Genomic DNA, 14845 nt, shown 5'->3' with positions numbered 1-14845 from the left:
CAAGTGGGCAGCTTATATCGTGGAAAGAAACCTCGAAGGCCTAAAGAAAGAAAACACTTGTGATGGGCAAAAGTGAGTATCTTAGTGTTAACATTTGTTTGTAAAGATTTATTTCTTTATTGGAAAGTTAGATGTACAGAGGAGGCGAGACAGTGAGAAAGATCTTCCATCCGATGATGCACTCTAAAAGTGACTGCAACGGCCGATGCTATGCCGATCCGAAGCCAGAAACCCGGAACTTCTTCTGGGTATCCCACCACAGGTGCATGGTCTTAAAGATTTGGGCCGTCCTCGACTGCATTCCCAGGCCACAAGCAGGGAGCTGGATGGGAATTGTAGCTGCCGGGATTAGAACCCGCACCCATATGGGATTATAGTGCGTTCTAGGTGAGGACTTTAGCTGTGAGGCCACGCCGCCGGGCCCTTAGTGTTAACATTTTAAAACTACTTTACTTACTTTCTTACTTTCTTAACTATGTAATTCTGTCATAAGGATTTGTAACAAGTTTTCCAGTGCATCTGGCCTCCTTCATTGTGAATTATCTACTAGTTATTTTTCCATTTGAAATACTTAGCTAAACTGAACTATTTCTTGGAAGAAACTTTTGTCACATACTTGTACAAATTTTGTTTTTCACTCTTTGATAATGATATGGTCCTAAGTCAGCAGCTTGTGTAGGTTCACTAAATTGGAAGCCACACTTTGCCCACCGATGTAATGCTATCTGCTCACTTGTGAAATAACTCCTTTCCAGGGATGCCTCTCTGCACGTGGGACCTGAAGTGGCAGTATGTCACATACCAGTCTCCTTCATGCCCCCTTAGAGCCCAGGCTGAAGAGAAACTCATAGTCTTGCAAGAGATGCAGCACAGACGTGTAGAAAAAAACGTAAGATTGTGAAGCCAGAGTTGCCGCAGTCAGAAGGATGGAATGTGAACGGCCGAAGCTCTGACACAGTGACGCTTGCAAGTAACAGCATCTTTTGATGACTCTTTGAAGAACAATCTTATTATCTCAAGTCCTAGTTTTGCCATATGAAGACTGCAGCCCAAAGCAGAAGAAGCAGGAAGCAACTCTGGAACACCTAAGTGCTGCACTGTGGGGAGGGGAGCAAGAGCAACTGTTGTAAGATGGAGCCATGAGCAGCCAGCCTCTATGGGTGCTGGGGGAACTGGCTGAGCCCTCCTGGCCCTGGAGTGGCAGGCAAGATAGTTTGGGTATGGGGAGGCTGGCAAGCTGGCTCTGGAGAGGATGGTAATAAGGCTGTGGGCACAGGAGGCATAGCCAGAGCCAGCCAGACTGTGGAATGCCTGCGAGCTGGAGGCGCCAGCACAGTTGATGTGACCCTGGAGCAGCCAGCTGCCAGAGGGTAGCTGTGGGCAATGGCTGAGCCTGCCTGGCACTAATTGTCAACAGCAAGCTGGGGACTTAGGAGGCGCTACCAAAGCCAGCCTAGGCCTGGCTTGTCTGTGGTGTGTGGTGGCAGGGCAAGCAAGCTAGATGAGCTGGGGACATGGGCTTGGGAGCCTGGTCCTGGGGACAAGGGTTATTGCTCTGTGGGCAGGAGGGTCACCGACCGAACTGGCCTGTCCCCAGAGTGGGAAAGCTGCTGTGGAATGGATGTGCAAGGTGTGCAGTGGACACAAGACAAGTGGACCTGGTGTTGGAAGAGCAGGCCAGTGAGTGGTGTGCTGGGGATGCTGGGTCACTGGGCTAGCCCTGCAGATCCTGGAGCAGCTGGCAGGGTGGGCGGGTGGCAAGGTGGGCAGGATAGGAGTGCAGTGGGGAGGGGTCCTGGGAGAGTTGAGCTGGCCATGCAATGGATGATGATAGTCCTGTGGGTGCAGGGATACCAGCGGAGCCAGCTTGGCAATGAAGCAGGTAGTGGGTGGGCTAGGGACACAAGGTGATCTGACTTATCAGACTTGGCCCTGGAGCAGCCAGCAGATGGCTTGGGGACTGGGCTGTCTGGTCGAGCACCCCCTGGCCCTGAAGCATACCCCATGCATGCTAGGCATGCCTATGGTGCTAGGGGAACTTCCTGCGGGCCACTAGAGCAGTGGGTGGGAGAGTGGCTTAGGCGGGCTAGAGTCATGTGGGGCAACAACAGAGCCTGCCTGGCCCTGTAACAGCTTAGAGGCAAGCTGGGAAAGAGAGGGGTGTTCTGTGGGCCAGCCTGGCCCTGGGGTGGATGGAGGGTGGCAGGTGTACTGGCCATTGTGGAGTGGTCCTTGAGCAGCAGGGGATGGTGGTGGGACAGGTGGACATTAGGAGCTTGGCCAGCATTGGCAGAGCCCACCTGGTCTTGGAGCAACTCATGGCACAATTGGGTGGATAGGCTAAAAACATAGGGGTTTCCAGTCCAGTTGCCCTGTGCCTGGCTGCCTAGAATATTAGAAGTGTGGCAGTCCCTGGAGGAGTGAACCTTGTCCTGAAGTGCCAGGAGGAATGACAGAGCATGCCAGGCCGGGACCCAGGGTCTCTGACAAAATGGGCCAGGTCCTAGAGCAGCAGGTAGCCATGCTGCCTACTAAGGGAACATGGTCACTGGGCAATCCCATCCTGCCCTGGTGCAGCCAATGAGGTGTGGTGCTGGCAGGCTAGGGTTTGGGCCTAGTGACACCAGCAGAACCTGGCCCTGAAGCAGCAAATGGGACAGTATGCAAACCTGCTTTGTGTGGGCAGCCTTCAGCAGAGCTGGCCTTGAGGTGTTGCAGTGAACAGGTGGGCTGGGGATGCGATGGCTGCTGCCCAAGCCGGCGTGGCTCTGCAACAGCAAGTGGGGTGGCAGGGTGGACATGGTGGCAGGGTGGGCATGCTGGCTGTGGCTGGGTGCTAGCCAGCTGGTATGTCCCTGGAGTTGGTGACAAGTATCTGTAGGCAAGGGGTGTGGTGGGAAGGGTTGCTGATGGAGAAGCTTGCCTTCCCCAAGAGCAGCAGGGGCCAGCGGCTTGTTGTGCATGAGGCATTGGCCAAGTCCCGCTGACAGTAAAGGGGCTGGTAGGTGGGCTGGGAATGTGGGAGGCCACATGAGCCACTTTTTCACTGAAACAGGTAAGCAGGGCAGTGAGGGGGACATGTGTGGCTGACCTTCGGTGACACTACCTGCGAGGCACACTCTTGAGGGTCTGGGAAAAGCCGGAACCGCAACCGGACCCCTTATTGCCAAAAGCGGCTGCTTTTATACTCTTTCTCCACTGCTTTTTTCCCTGTAGATCTTCTCTGCTGCTTTTCTAGCCCTCTCTCTGCTGCTTTTTTCCCCGTTCTCCTCGTAGGCCTTATTGCTTTTGTACCCCTCTCTGCTGCTTTCCCCCCGTTCTTGTCCCTGTACTTTTCTCTGCATAGGTCTTACTGCTTTTGTAACCCCTCTCTGCTGCTTTTTCTCCCTCTATGCCTTAGCTTTTTGCTTAGCTGTTCGCTTAGCTTTTGTACCCCTCTCTGCTGCCCCATTCTTCTCGTTCCGTCCATCGTTCTTCTCGTCTATCCTATAGCTTTCAGTGGCTGCTTTTATACTGCTCTCCACGAATCACTTCTCCCCGTGGTTCCACTTGGTGCTACCTGATAGGCCAGTTGCAATGACATAATTGCAGCGAGGGCGTCAGCCTATCCCTGTGACTTCCTGTTTGCCTGCTGGTAAGACCAACGCCGCCTCCTTGCCCTGGGGAGGCTGCCATCCTGAGAGGGCCTTTCCTATTCCTGGGACATGCTTTGGCACCCTGCTCCCCTCAGATGTGGGCATGCTCTGGGCCCGGGGATTCAGATCCTATGGGCTGTTGCTACAGATTGCTGTCAGATGGGCCCAGCCCTAGATCAGTGGGCAGCCCCTGCTGAGGGAGCAGGTGGGTGGCTGAGTGTACATGTGCCTGGAACAGTTGGTGGGGTAGTGATGTGGGCGGGCTAGAAGTCCAGGTGGCAGGCTGGGAACTGGAGGGGTGTCAGCCAGCTGGCCTGGCTCCAGAGTGGATGGTGGACAGGCTTGGGGTACTGGGGGGAGGGTAGAACCTCCTGAGCCTGCGTTGTCCTGGAACACCCTGCAGGGCAGCCAGGCAGGCAGGATCTAGGAACATTAGACACGCCACCTGTGTCTGCCTGGCCTTGGATCAGCCTGTGGGTTAGAAGTGCAGGGATCTGGTCCTAAAGTAATTGGTGTGGAGCAGTGTGGTGCCCTAGAGGCCCAGTTGTCATGACCATCAGTCTGTGGGAGTGTGTTACAGTGCAGAAGGTCCAGTGTCAGCCTGGCCCTGGAGTGCCAAGCTGAGTGACAGGGAATGCTAACCGGGGCCACAGGGTCCCTGGCAGAATGGGCTGGCTCTGAATTGCAGGCAGCTGAGTGGTCTGCTGAGGGAGTAGGATTGCTGGCTGATCCCCACTTGCTCTGGAGCACTGCATGAGCTGAGCCTACCTGGTCCTGGAACAGCAATCAGAGTGTTGGTGTGTCCTGACTGGAAGTATGTGGGGTGGGCTGAACCCTCCTGGGTGGGGCCTGGCCCATGAGCATGGGAGGCACTGGCTGAGGCCATGTGGACCTTGAGCTGCTGATGAGGCAGCTGGGTGGGTGAGCTAGAGGCAAAGGGGTCACCTGCTGAGGGAGCTGTGCCTGTTGCAGTGACCACACCATGAGTGCTGGTGGCACTGAGGACCCAGGGCCCCATTATCCTGGCCCTGAGATGCTGGGGAATTGGAGGTTCGTGCTGGCTGGTGCCTCAGTGCTGGCAGCAGAATGGGCCCCACCCTAGGGTGGCACATACAGCATGTGGTTTGCTGAGGAAACTGGGTAGATAGCCAAACTCAACTGTCCCTTGAGCAGCAGCAGGGTGGTGGACCTGGCAGGCTAGAGGCATGTCTGACACTTGCCAATGAAAGTTGACCCTGGAGTAAGTGGCAAGCAGGACCTCAGGGTATACTGTCTGGGGCCCCAGAGACGCAGGAGAATGGGACTGTCCCCAGAGAGGCTGGTTTGCAATCAGCCATGTGAGGGAGAGGTCCCTTGCTGAGCCACCTGGCCCTGGAGCAGTGTAAAGGCCGATGGAATGGGTGCACCTGGAATCCCTGGTGCCAGGCAGCTGAGCTTTACTGGTCCTAGATCAGCTGGCATGTGGCCTTGTGTGTGTAAGAGGTGCTGCAGGAGCCTGTGTGGCTGTGAAGCAAGTCGGGCAGCAGGGTGCCATGCTGTGGTGTGGAGTGTCTGGTGAGCCTCCCTGGCCATGGAGCAGCCTGCGAGCATCTAGGCAGATGGGCTGGCGAGTCAGACACTGCTCATAGGCCGAGCTGGCCTGTGCCTCTTGAAGTGGCCACAGTGGGAGTGCTGGAGATGTGGTTGGCCCATGGCAAGTGAGCCTGGGTCTGGAGTACAGCGTGGTCGGGCATGCCAGCTGGGACTGTAGTGCCACCAGAAGAACTGGCCTGGCCCTAGGGAGGCATACAGCCAAGCAGTCAGCTGAGGGATTGGGGTGACAGGCCAAGATCAATTGCCCTTAGTAGCAGCGGGGTAGCATCCACGCCAAGCTAGAGGTGTTTCTGGCAACAGCTCACCAAGCCTGGGCCTAGAGCACCAAGCCAGATGGCAGGCAGGCGTGCTTTGTGTCTGGGGCCTGTTGGCCAAACTGGCCTAGTACTGTAGTGAAGGACAGAAAGGCTGGGGATGTGATGGCTGCTGCCAAAGCAGGTGTGGCCCTGTGGCAGCAAGGGGGCATGTGGTAGGCTTGCACAATGTGCAGGGGCACTGGCAAGCCGGAATGGCCCTGGAGGAGGCAGCAGGTGGCTGTGGGAGCAGGATGGATGTGGGTTGGTTGAGAAGCCCACCTTGCCCTACTGCAGTGGATATGGGAGGCAGTGGTCTGAGGCTTGTGGAATGCCAGCTGAGCTCTAGCGGCTCTGGAGAGGCTGGTAGACAACCTGGGAGTGTGGAAGGCCCTGCCAGAGCCCCTTTGGCCCTTTATTGCCAGGCGGGATGGCAGCATGGGCATGTTGTAGGGCAGGGGATTCAGGTCCTGTGGGCTGGTGCTGCAGGTTTGCCTAAGAAAGCACCAGGATTACAGTGTCTTGTGGGCCAGCAGCTTGCTGAGGGAGCAGGGTTGAGAGTGCTGGAGGCCCCATAACTACTGTTTTGGCCTGGAAGTGCAGGCAAGGCACTATGTGCGCATGCTCTGGGGTGTGGGGGATTCAGTTTGTGTGGGCAGGAGCCGCAGGTGGCCATCAGAACAGACCCGGCCTTGCAGAGCCCACTGGTGAGCAGTGTGTTGAGGGTGAACTATCAGGGTGAGAAAATGATAATACGCTGTCTGTCAATGAAGAAACAGTAGGTGACACTATTCATTCCAAGTATATCTGCTAATATTGACTTCTTTTGGTTTCTCTAATATAGAAATAAGGGAATTAATGAATTCTCAGGACTTTTAAAAAAGTACTTTGTTTTATTGCAAAGGCAGATTTCCAGAAAGGAGATACAGAAAGATCTTCCTTCATCTGGTTCACTCCCCAAGTGGCCGCAAAGGCCAGAGCAGAGCCAGTCCAGAGCCAGGAACTTCTTCCGGATCTCCCAGGTGGGTGCACCAAGCAGCAACTGACCCTGTGCCTCTTGGCTGCTCTCCCAATCCCATTCCTGGGCTCCCTGACCCTCACGGAGGTAAGGTGGAGGCAGTGTTCGCTGTGTTTGCAGATCAGAGCTCTGCTGAGTATCTGAGTCCCCTTCCCTGGGTGAGGGCTTCCTGCAGACCACTTCAGCATCTTGGGAACCCACCGTAACTCCAGCCACACACCGGGATCCAGCTCCTGGATTCCCAGACAGTGAGCTCCTGGACTGCCCAGCCTCAGTGCAGGCCAGCAGGGAGGTGTCTGAGCTCCTGAAAGATGTATTTCTTGTGCGAACTGCACCCCCACCCCTCCAACATTACTGGAGGTGACCGCCAGCCCTGGCCACAGGCCCAGCAGCCCTGCAACACTGGCTCTCTGGAGTCAACCACTGAGCTGTGGCCATAGGCCCAGCAGCTGCACAGGCTCTCTGGAGGAGGCCACCAGCCATAGTCACGGGCCTAGCAGTCCCTGGTTCCCATCCTCACAGCCTTGCTGGACGTGGTTGCACGCAGGCTGAGCATCCAGCAGCCTTGCTGGAGGTAGCTGCCTATCTGTGGTCACAGGCCCAGCACCCCACAGCCCCCCTGGAGGCAGCAGCCCATTGTGGCCAGAGGCCCATTACCCCTAGTCCCTGACCTGGGACTGTGGAAGTTAGAGGAGGCTAATTTACAGGCCTCCCTGTTGGACTAGGACAAAATCATGTAGCTTGATGTGACCTATTTCCAGGGCTCTGCCTCTCCCCCAAAACAGAGCTGGTCCAATGCGAGCATGGGCAGGAACATCAGGTGTGCTGCTGTGGAGAGGGCATGGAGGCATGGGTCTGCATGGTGGCAGGGTGGGGCAGCATGGGTCTGTGTGTGGGCTGTGCCTCGCAGGGTGGGGTGCATCTGAAACCAGAGAAGTCTTCTGTGGGGACAGCAAGATACCCCAAGTTGTGGCATGAGGAAATCTTCCCCACGTGCAGACGAAGCTTTCTCACACAGCGCACAGATGGAGAAGTAGCGTGGGTCACCGTGCAGGAGTGGTGGCTGCAGAGTTCTCAGATGAACCCCAGATGTGTGGCAGTGGGTGGAGACCCCTGAGGAAGCCACCAGGAGGGGCCAGTCCACGGTAGGGCTGGGAAGAGGAAGCAGGAAGGGGCGTTCTTCCACGGGTGGCTGTGGTGGGGAGGGTATGTGTGCATGGAATGCAGGGTTTGCTGGAATCCCAGTCAGGGACTGGGAGCAGTGGTGGGGGAGCGTGGGATTCATCTTTGGTCCTGGGGAAGCACAGTTCAGCTTGGGGAGAAGCGCGCAGGTCTGCATGGGAGAGAGGAGCAAGTTGTTGGTCACTGGAGGGAGCATGTCCTGGACTTCCTTGGGATGTGAAGGAAGCATGGACTTCATCTGGTAAGCATGGAAGTGTGGGGTCTGCCTAGAGCAGGGAAGGAAGCTAGGGTCTGAGGAGGCATCGCCTGGGACCCCAGGTAGGGAGGATGCTGTCCTAAGCAGCTGAGGTGAAGTGAGAGTGTACTTTGGAGTTGGTGGAGACCCGTAAGCAGGGGCAGTGCAGGTGGTAGGTTCTGTGTCCCAGGTGGTGAGCTCAGATCATGCAGGAGGTGGGTGAAGGCAGCACAGACATGCTTGCACCATCATGGGATTATCATGTCATTTTTTTTAAAAGTTTCATTTTTTTATGATACTTATTTTTAAGTGAAGGGTCTCACCACTCTCCCCCATTCCCTTCCATTGCCCCCTCCTGTGATTTGTTCCTAATTTATTACAATGGCATACTCCTTCTTCCTTCTCTTATAAGCTTAACTTCCTGATATATGTGTGTATATGTATGTAGGTGTGTATATGTATGTATGTGTGTATATAAAAATTTACAAAACATAAAGTTTCCAGCTCCGCCCAGGATTCATCTGGCATGCAATGCTTGGGGAGAAGATTAGTGTAAAGTTCTCCCAACCTCCAAGAGAGGGCTGGACCCCACCCAGTCAGCTCACTGACCAATGAGAAGATTTCCGCTATATAAATGTTTATAGTGCTTCAAGGTTTGAGTCCTCCTTCCAGCATAGAGAGAGTCATTTTTTTTTCCTTCTAAATTTCCCATTTTCTTGGCCCCTCCTACTCACATAGCCTGTTCACTTAGACTGATGCCTACCTAATGCTGTGATATTGCCACCTCACAGAGACATACCCCACAGCCTTAACTGGATGATATGGATGGAGGTCCATTTGCACCTGCGAGCAGCCAGCTGTGGTGACAGGTGCAGGGCATGGAAGGCGGCATGTCCGGGTGCAGGTGTAGGTGCAGGGTGGTGAAGGGAGCATGTCCTCAGAGTAAATGTGGGGGGTGACTCAATGTGTAGGTCCCTTGAGTTCCTGACGCTTGGACAATGTGCACACCTCCCTTGTCAAATTGGTGACCATCTCACTGCCTGCACTTCCATGGAGGGAAGACACTGTTCCTAGGTGTGTGGTAACTTGTGGTTCAGGCAGAATGCACATCCTGAAGGTGGTGGGTTTGGAGCTGGGATGAATCTGCCCACCTGTTCGCAGCTCTGCCCCAGGATTCCTCGGATCTGGCTGAAGTCACTCTCCCTGTTGACGCAGACGTGCTTGAAGCTGAGCTAAAGAACACCTTACCCCCTAGCCTGGCATGCCTAGCTTTCAGGACTTGGCAGTGGAAATGACTGACCTCTGGTCTCGCTTTTCTGCTTTTCAGTGCATGAGGTGAAGATCCAGATGCAGGAAAGCCTGACCTTGCTGAGGAAGCCCTGCCTCTCCCACTCCACCTGAAGCTAAGAATGCTGCACAGCCTTGGGAAGGTTTGAGCCTGGTTGCTCTCAGTTCTTCCCAGCGTGGATGCGTTCCTGCCTTTCCCAGCCTGCAGGAGTCAGAGGGCGCTGTGCAAGCACACTGAGTCAAGGCCCAGTGGTGATGGTGGCAGCAGTGGTTGGCCATGGATGAGGCTGGTGGCCCTGAGGAAGACTGCTGGGTAAGTGAGGTGGCCCGGAGGTATCCCTGTCCTCATCTGCTCCCTGTTAGGGCCTGGGCCTTCCTTAGAGTCCATGTGGGGTCGAAGGTCCCTGAACTCAGTTGTGGGAGTTGTGGCTGTAAGATCTTGAAGGTATCTGGAGCAAGTGTGGGCCAGCTCTGGAGCAAGTGTGGGCCAGCAAGGTGGCTGCCAGCTGTAGGTGCTCTGTGGAAGCCTAGGTCCCTGAAGGCCTGTCACTTCCTTGGGGATTCTGACTCAGGTTTTGACAAAATCTGATTGACTTGGGCTGTGGGGTGGTCACTTTCATTAGCTGTGGTGGGGGCAGGGCAGGGCAGTGGGGAGCACTGTAGCCCCTTGCAGAAGATCCAACGTTCTGCTCCATCTTTAGTTTGCTGGGATTCTGACAGAGAAGGCAGTGCAGGGTTTGTGGTGCAGGAGGAGGTAGCCAGCAGGGTGGGTCCCCGTTTTTCTCTTGACTGACAGGGTGCTTGCAGTGTGCCCTGCTATCCTGGTGCATATGCACAGCTGGTGTGTGTGTGTGCTTTCATGGGTCAGATGTGTGGGGTTTGAAATTTTATTTCTTTGAAAAATCAACTAAACAGTTGAACTAAATCAATCAAGTGAACAAGCCAAAATGGTTGGTTAATTAATTAAATCAGCTTATTGATTGAATGAATTGATGAACTTGTTAGAGCAGATGAGTGAGAATCTGAGAGGCCTGCAGAAGGCAGGCCCTGGAAGCTGACTAGGAAGCCTGTCTGCCAAAGGCCTGGTGAGCAGTGACAGTGATCAGAAGCTGAGAAGATGTGCCTGTCTTTTGTAGCCCTGCACCTGAGGGAAGAGGTGTCAAAAGTCAAAAAGAAGGACTTTGAGCACTTGCTGATAGAGGTGATGCAGATGTGGGACTTTCTGCTCAGGATCCTCAATCAGGAAGTCCTGGAGAGTTGCTCCAAGTTGAAGATTGTCAACAAATTGAGTCTCCCTGCATCCCTAGTGGGCATCAGCTCGGGGGTGTGTAATTCCTTCATTGCTGGTTCAGCCTAGATGAGCAGCTACTAAGTCAGTACAAGTGACTAGAAAGGATAGTTAAGCATTGGTGGGTGCTGGGCAGAATTGGGCTGCTTTCTGAAGCACCTGCCATGGCCTGTCTCTCTCTCTCTCTCTCTCTCTCCTTTCTTCTGGCTCTCCTACCCATCAGAGCACATTTAGGTCTTTACTAATTGGAGAAAATGAGGTCCTTTCCTTGCATAAATGAAGGACTTTGCTGTGTGGACAGCTGGCATGGAGTTACTGGCTGGGCCATGTGTAGTGCAGACTTTGACTCACAGTGGAGCTGATGTGAGAAATAGCCTTCCAGGATCCTGCTGCCATCGGAGATTACCCTAAGGGAGATTTGGACTTGGCATGTCTGGGATGACAGTAAGATGAAGGTGGTCTTTTGTGGTTAAGGCTACTTTACCAGGCACTGTTTGACAGGCCCCCCCGGAGTGTCGGTCTGAGCAAGGAGATGTCAGGGGTCAAGAGTGTGAGTTTCTGGGTTGAGCAGGTGAATGAGCCTGCCAGCATGAAGCCAGAGGTAGAATGTTGGTAGTGCTATGCGACAACAGCCTTATGCTCTAGTGGTCAATTTTTTTCTTTTTTTTTTTTACACTTTATTATTATTATCATTTTGTGATACAGTTGCATAGGCTCCTGGCATTTCCCTTATCCCCTCCCCAATTCCCTCCCCCCACCTAGTTCCTCTATATCATTACTAACATATAGTTCTTCCTACACAGTAATATGTCCATCATTGCAGGCATGGACAATGGCAGAGTCCAGAATCCTATTGTCAAGATATAGTAAAACAGTTTCATTTTAAGTCCATCTTTGACTGGAGGCAGAAATGCATCCTACACTGCATCCTCACATCTGGATGTTAGTCTCCATTTTGCAGGTAGTGTACATCCCCTTAAATAGAAAGTCATGATACAAAGTCAACAATAGAATAATTAGAAGTTTACAATGCCAGGAAGTTAAATGACATGTTACTGGATATGACTGTCTCCATTACACAACTACTCTACAGCCCCTTAATTGAAGAGCCAAAAAACAAAATCAACATCAGGGAGAAATAGGATATTAACAACACCATGAAGTTAAACAACATGCTATTAAATGACTAACATGTAGCTGAAGAAATGAAAATCATGAACCTTCTTGAAGAAATTGATGCCACTGCATGTTCTACGAGTCATTGAATGATTTAATCAGAAGAAAGTGTTTTGAAGAGATGAAACCAACACAAAAGAACAAAACCCATGCAACATAGTTTCTGCTGATCTTTGTTGGTGAAGTGTGTCTCTTCCAGACAATAGACAGACGGGTTTTGTTTTTTAATCCAGTCTACTCATCTATGATGTTTGATTGAGCTTAAACCGTTTACATTCGGAGATTAATATGTATGGGTGGTACTTTGGTCCTGTCATTTTAGGAATGGGCTGTTCGTTGGTTTAGTCTTCTGTTGTCATTTTACTGGGATATTCTTCCTATTTGCCTTTGGTTTTGTTTGGTGCTAGTCCTCTTCTCTGTCAAGAGAACATCTTGAAGTGTCATTTGTAGGGCAGGTTTGAAAGAGGCAAATTCTTTTAACTTCTCTTTACTGCAGAACAATTTTAGAAAGGCAGTATTAAGAGACCAAATATAAGAGTTATGGGAGTCCCAGAAGGTGCAGAAAGAGAAGCTGAGTTTGCAAATGTGTTTAATGAAACAATAAAGGAAAATTTCCCTAATCTAGAGAAAGAATTGGGAAACAACATCTAGGAGGGGCAGAGAACTCCCAGCAGGCTTGACCAGAAGAGATCTTCACTAAGATAACCTCAGGCTTCCTGGCCTGTGGTTGCAGAAATGGTCTTTTAAGACAAGGGTCTATGGGGGCAGAGAAGGCCTCATGCAACAGGACCTTTGGGTAAAGTAATGGCCTCACCCATCTGGGTCCTGTGAGTATAGATGTGGTCTCGCAGAAGAGGGATCTGAGCTTGCAAGGATGGCATTGTATGACACGGGCCTGTGGGTATGGGATGGTATCCCACCACATGAGCCTGTGGAGTTTGGTGTCAGGTTCCTTTGGAAGTGGGTTGGCGTTGCCATGCCAGGGCCTATGGGTGCGGGGCAGCCCTGGTGTGATTTTGGCCCATGTGTGTGGATTAGCTCACCATCTGGTGCCTGTGGGTTCAGAGATGGCTTTGCATTGACAGGGTTCTGTGGATGAAGAGATGGCCTTGCGTAACAGGGGCCTTTGGGTTCAGCGTGGCCTCACATGCTAAAGGCCTGAGGCAGGCGGGGGCGGGGATGGGAGGGAGGCAGCACTGTACAAAAGGTGTCCATGGGTGTGGGTTGGCCTCTCATGCTACAGAGGCCTTTGGGTGCAAGGAAGGCCTCATGTGTTGGGCTCATAGGTGCAAGTACGGTCTCTGTGTGCATGGCCTGTATGTTCAGGACAGCCTTGTGTGATGGGAGCCTGTGGGCTGTAGGGTAAGGGACTTTTGGGTACAGGGACAGCCTTGCCTTTTAAAAATCTTGTGGGTGTGGGGTAGGGCTAGTAAACCTTAGTCCATGCATGTGTTGACAGCTCCCATGTTGAGGGCCTCTGTGTTCAGGGACAACCTAATCCTCCTGGGTCCTGTGGGTACAGGACAGCCTCTCATGCCATGGGTGGGTGCAGGATCTGCCACAATGACAAGGATTTGAGGGAGCAGGGGTGGCCTCATGTGTCCAGGGCCTATGCATGTGGGGATAGCCTCGTTGGTGCAGGGCTTGTGGGGTCAAAGATGACCTCACCCATCATTTTTGTGGGTGCAGGGATGGCCTCAACCAATGGTGCCTGTGGGTGTGGGGATGACTGTGTGTATGCAGGGTCTTTGGGTGCTTAGACTGCCTCATGCAACAGTGAGCTGTAGGTATAGGGATTACAACACATATCTGGGACGTCTCTTGTGGAGATGGCCTTATACGTCCAAGGCCTGTGGATGAAGTGACATCTTTATATATCTGTGGCCTGTGTTTGCATGAGAGGTCTTAATGGGTTGTTGGATGACCTTGTAGGTCCAGGGTCCATGTAGTCAGGATGGACTTAAGTGTGCCAGGATGGCCTCTTGCGAGAAGGACCTGTAGGTGCAGCATGGCCTTGCACTACCTTGGCCATTGGTTGTAGATGTGTCCTCCTCTGACAGAGGCTGTGTGTGCCTGATGGCTTCCTGCAACTTGGTGCTGTGATCCAGCATGGCATCAAAAATTGGTCCCTGTGTTTTCTGGGAATGCCTAGAAAGCAAGTGTCTGTCGGATCAGTTACAGTCTTGAGTGACCCAAAGGGGTTTTGGATGCAGGCATGGTCCTGCATGAAATGAACTTTTGGTTGCAAGGAAGGGTTTATGCAACAGGGGCCTTATTGTGCAGAAATGATCTCATGTGACAGGGGCTGTTGGATCAGGATGACCTTATGTGACAGCACCTGTGTATACAGTTAAGGCCTCACATGACATTTGTCTTGTGTGCAGGCATTGCCTCACATGATGGTGACCTGTGTGTGCAGGGAGGGTCACACAATGAGAGTGGTTTTGGATGCAGTGATAGCCTCATGTGACAGACAGGTCGTTTGGATGCAGAGGTGACTTGATGGGTGTGTGATCTGTAGATGCAGGGTGGCCTCTAACAACTGGGTCTGTGAGTACAATGATGACCTTGTGTGACAGAACTGTGGCCTAGGATGACTTCACATGACATTGGCCTTCAGTTCCATAGATAACCTTGTGTGACCGGAGCATGAGGATGTGGGGATGGTCTTACGTTACAGGGATGTGTGGGTAAAGGATGACCTCCTGAGTCCATGTTCTCTGGCTACAGGGATGGCTCACAAGGCAGAGGCCTTTTAGTTCTGGGATGGACATCCCCCTTGGCCCAGCAACCCCCAGAGCAGGTGATCACGCTTGCTTGCTTGCTCTGCCAAGTGGGATGTCCACCTTGGATGAAGAAGTGTCTCAGGGAATGGATCGAATAAGGAGGCATGGTGGACAAAAGTGTCCCTAACCAACCTCGTTTGTTTCTGCAGGGAGTCCAGCAAGCAAGCATTGCATGCCACATTCTCTCAGCCACTTCTTCAGTAGAGTTTTCTGGGTCCTGATCTGTACAGAGGGACAGGCAATGGGCAGGTGAGTGCTGTGGAAACCCAGGACTGGAGAGACCAGGGTTTTGCATCAGAAATGAGGCTTCCTGCCTCTGTCCTTTGGCATGGTCCCTGGACTGGGTCAGGGC

General features: G+C 52.8%; 2 long non-coding RNA genes across 3 annotated transcripts; both read left to right on the top strand.

Annotated features, from left to right (window-relative positions):
• Window positions 1–850, top strand: LOC121150113. The gene is made up of 2 exons (XR_005882932.1): window positions 1–72; window positions 756–850. It is a non-coding gene; the product is annotated as an uncharacterized LOC121150113 (long non-coding RNA).
• An 8438-nt stretch (window positions 851–9288) lies between these two features.
• Window positions 9289–14742, top strand: LOC121150102. Of its 2 annotated transcripts, none has more exons than XR_005882930.1 (2): window positions 9289–9556; window positions 14643–14742. It is a non-coding gene; the product is annotated as an uncharacterized LOC121150102 (long non-coding RNA). The 2 variants fall into 2 exon arrangements; XR_005882931.1 differs by lacking the exon at window positions 9289–9556 and adding an exon at window positions 10573–10615.
• Window positions 14743–14845: the final 103 nt, after the last annotated feature.

This window comes from Ochotona curzoniae, unplaced genomic scaffold (genome assembly GCF_017591425.1).
Source record: "Ochotona curzoniae isolate NIBS_2020 unplaced genomic scaffold, NIBS_Ocur_1.0 contig_2041, whole genome shotgun sequence".
In the NCBI taxonomy this organism is placed as follows: domain Eukaryota; kingdom Metazoa; phylum Chordata; class Mammalia; order Lagomorpha; family Ochotonidae; genus Ochotona; species Ochotona curzoniae.
The sequence above is the reverse complement of the archived record's forward strand: the minus strand, read 5'-3'. Positions and strand labels throughout refer to the sequence as shown.